Source organism: Hylobates moloch, unplaced genomic scaffold (assembly GCF_009828535.3).
Source record: "Hylobates moloch isolate HMO894 unplaced genomic scaffold, HMol_V3 SCAFFOLD_2, whole genome shotgun sequence".
Classification (NCBI taxonomy): Eukaryota; Metazoa; Chordata; class Mammalia; order Primates; family Hylobatidae; genus Hylobates; species Hylobates moloch.
In genome coordinates this window covers 76222320-76226611 of record NW_026652277.1, presented here as the reverse complement: position 1 = coordinate 76226611, position 4292 = coordinate 76222320, and the positions used below count along the sequence as shown (strand labels likewise).

Here is a 4292-nt window from a genome sequence, read left to right as displayed (position 1 = left end):
CCTGCTTTTTATTCTGGCCATACTGGCAGCTGATTAGATTGTGCTCACCCAGATTAAAAGTGAGTCTGCCTTTCCTCATCCACTGACTCAAATGTTAATCTCCTTTGGCAACACCCTCACAGATACACCCAGGAACAATACTTTGCATCCTCCAATCCAATCAAGTTGACACTCAGTGTTAACCAGCATGTCCTCAGAGTAATTAGATAACCTTTTGCACCCAAAGATCCACAAGTAGACATATATGAAAACAGAATTTAGAAATCAAGTAATTAAAATACGGTGAATTATAAATAAAATAGAATGTTTCTTCAATTACTAAAAGATTAAATTTGTGTAATATAATAGAAAATATAACAAAAAGTCAAAATACAAAAAATAGGAAAACAAAAAATTTTTAAAGGAGAGCTCAAGCCAAGTATTCAACAGGTGTCTCATAATGTTTCCAAAAGAGAAGAAATAAAGAAATGTTGAGGATCACTTCTTGGTCTTTTGGCTAAGAGCAACTGCAGTATCTGTTCTTGTCAGTTTAATATGTGATATATCCCTTATCTGAGACAACATATTAAATGGACTTTTGGAACTAGGAGATGGACTAGAAAGTTGCCCCACCTGCTCCATGCCTCCACACATTGACTTGATATTGCAGTACTTCCAAAAAAGAAAAGAAAAGAAAAGAAAAGAAAGATTGGGGAGAAAAGTACAGTGTAAATATTTCCAGAAAATTCCTGAAAATGAAGATAATTTTATTGATTGATTTTGATGGTATGTTTGATATTCAGATTGACTTGGGCAGACTCAGTCCAAACTATTCAATAAAACTCTAATTTAGATATGCTATGACAATATTTCAGAGATGCAAGTAAAACCCCTAACCAGTAGACATGAAGTAAGAAAGATTACAGTATTTTTGGTTATCTGGGTGGGCCTGATTGAATTAGCAAGAGAGAGAAGTAATTCCTTCAGTAGATGAGTTCATCTTTCCTATGGATTGTGAACTTATCCAGGCCCTTGAATCATAGAAATCTCTTTATATGTATATGTAAGCATATAAATATGCATGTACATACACACGTATCTCTTTCATACAGGTTCTCTTGCCCTTCTTGAACCACAAGTGATATGCCAATTGAATGGGCTGATTTAGAGACTTCATTAACACAATAATGAAGTGAACATGCCATTCAAAAATTTCAGAACACCTAAGGAATTAAAGAAAAATCAAAAAAAAAAAAAGAAAAAAGAAAAGGTGAGGGAAATATGTTACACATATACAAGTTCCCAGGACCCAAGTAGCATTAAAACATTCAACAATGCTAAAATATAGTCTATGATGCAAAAGTGACTTTAATTACCTGAAGTAAAATAATTTATAAACAAAAACTCTATAGTCCATTTTATGGGTTGAAATCAATCTTCCCCAAAATGTGTATGTTGAAGTCCTTAGTCCTAATTCCCAGTGCCTCATGACATAATCTTTTTTGGAAATAGGGTTAATGTGCACATAATTAGCATTGGAGCTCAGAAAACAATACCCCAAAAAGAAGGCATCAGCAACAGCCGTGGAAGCAATTTTTTTTCTGTAACCTTCCCTTGTCCTCCTGTCTCTCATTTCAATTCTTCCCCAAGAGTAGCCACAGAAACTAGAATCTCTCTCTCCAAGGTGGGTCATAGAAACCAGAACCTCTTTTCCCAAAAGCCAGTCATAAAACCTATAAGTAGTCTGTGTAAAAACTGGCCATAAAGAAATTATCTGACCTACCTGGTTTGACTATGAGAGAGGCCCTGCCCCATACCCAGAAAAAAGAAATACATGCTCAGACAGACCAAGAAAAATCTAGACAGACAGGTTTTACTGGGTTTCCCCACTAAATCTATTAATCAATTAACCTATCTATTAACATTAGATGATATCCTTTTTACCTAATCATATTTCTACATGGCTGTCCAAACGTTGTTGAACACAGCATAAAAATAGACAATTTCCTCTGCATCTTCAGGTCTTTATTTTTAAGGCTACTGTATATATAATGTTATTTAAATTTGTATGTCTTTTCTCATGTTAATCAATCTGCTTCATGTCAGTGTCTTTCAGTGAACCTTCCGGGACTCAAGAGTCGTGGCCACTAAATTAGTTAGGTGAGAACATAGTGAAATAGGATGGGCCTCTAGTCCAATATCATGCACATACAAAAGGGAGACTTGGGCATAGACACACATATAGAGAGAACACCATAAAGAGATGAAGGCAGAGAGCTAAGAGATGCTTCTATAAGCCAAGAACTACCAAAGATCAGCATACCCCCGGAAGCTAGGTGAGAGGCATGAAGGGGTTTCTTCCTTGCAGACTCTAAGACACCTCAAGTGGAACCAGCCCCCCAGACACATTGATCTTGGACTTCTAGCTCCAAAACTGTGTGGCAATCAATTTCTGCTGTTCAAGCTACTCAGTTTGTGGCACTTTGTTAAGAAGCCGTGACAAATTCATAGTCTAATAAATTAACAAACAGAAATAAGAAAGATTGCAAATGCTTCCAGAGGTGCAAAATATTTAATGTCCATATATCCTTTCTCAGAAAGCTAATGCAGAACACATTTCACATAAAAAAAAGAAATAAATTAACAAAGCAAAAAAAGGACTAAATACAAGATAAAGACTAAAGACTTTCCCAGAATGATGTTAATGGAGAGTGTGAGTGAGGATGCCGGCTCTGCATCTGGCAGTTTTCTAGCCATAGTATAGGAGCCAAAGGACAGAGGACTCATGGAGGAATAGCTACATGATCAAATATGGAATGATAGATTCCATGATGCACTTAACATTGAGAAGAGATTGAGAATTCTGTTGAAAACTTTAGTTAAAAATGGGTACTGAGAAACTTAGGCAAGGCCAGGCATGGTGGCGCACACCTGTAATCCCAGCTACTGAAAGGCTGAGGGAGGAGAATCACTTGAACCTGGGAGTGAGGGTTGCAGTGAGCTGAAATGGCACCATTGCACTCCAGCTTGGCGACAAGAGCGAGACTTTGTCTCAGAGAAAAAAAAAAAAAACTTAGGCAAATGAAAGCAAGGCAGTCATTAGGTCAGAAAACTATTAAGAAAAGATGGAAATGAAATCATACAAGAGTATGTGGCTTCTATCTGTGAACAATAAGAACATAGTCATAATTATATAAAAATGATATAAACTTAACAATACGTGAAGTATAATTACAGTTGAGCATGTGGGCGGAAAGAAGGTATGTGTGAGCCTGGGCATAAAGAAATGAAACCTAAAATATCATTATACATCATTGAAAATGGTTCAATAATTTTAATTTATGAAATCAAGAAATGGTAGAAAAATTTCAAAAATATGATGATAGATACCTGAAGAAATAATTCAATAGTGTCTGAAGCTGGGAAATATGATTAGCATGGAGGAATATTTTAATTATAAGCTTTAGAACAGTATTTTATTTATAAATTTTATGCATTCATTAAATGAACACCAAATTTTTTCTTAATAAACTGCTTTAGACACTCTTCAAATCAGTCAAAAATGAAAAACTCCGTTATTATAACTTTGTTAATACACTACCTTAAAACTACATTCAGTTGTAAATAAAGCAGAAATAAGATATATAAATATAAACACACTTATTATATAATCTTGCTCTCTGGGTAGAATTCTGTAATTCTAGCAAGGAAATGTGATATGGAGTTCTTATGTACAATGTTTAACTCAAGGTGAATTAATTGGCTGTTATATGAAGATAAAGGGGATGTTTTGTATGCAAATTTGACTTTAGGATGATAAACAAAACCTTATGTTTCAATATTTTAATTGAGAAAATATACATATGTCACTTAAGTCAGCATTTTAATGTGTACAATTCAGTGGTCTTTAGAGTGTTCACAAAGTTATGCAGATATTACCACTAATTTCAAAGCTTTTTCATCCCCTCCCCCCAAAAAAACCCATCCCAGTTAGCACTCGCTCCCCAGTCCTTCATCTCCCTTATGTCCCACTGCAGGCTGGGAGCCAATATCAACATTCTGTCTTTAGGGATTTGCTTATCTGAACACTTCATATAAACTGCATCATGCAATATATTAACTTTGTCTCTAGATGCTTTCATTTAGCATAATAGTTTCAAGGTTCATTGACATTGTAGCATATATCAGTATCATATTCATTTGTATGGCTCAATGATATTTAATTATATAGATACTTCTTGCTTAGTTATTCATTAGTTGATGGACATTTGGTTTTTTCCCACTTTTAGCTTTTATGAATAATGTAATGAACA

The 4292-nt window shown here is 34.8% G+C and overlaps 1 non-coding gene across 1 annotated transcript; it reads left to right on the top strand.

The window, feature by feature from the left end:
- Positions 1-476: 476 nt before the first annotated feature.
- Positions 477-676, top strand: LOC116477918 (U2 spliceosomal RNA). The gene has a single exon (XR_004250681.1). It is a non-coding gene; the product is annotated as a U2 spliceosomal RNA (small nuclear RNA).
- The last annotated feature ends 3616 nt before the right edge of the window (positions 677-4292 follow it).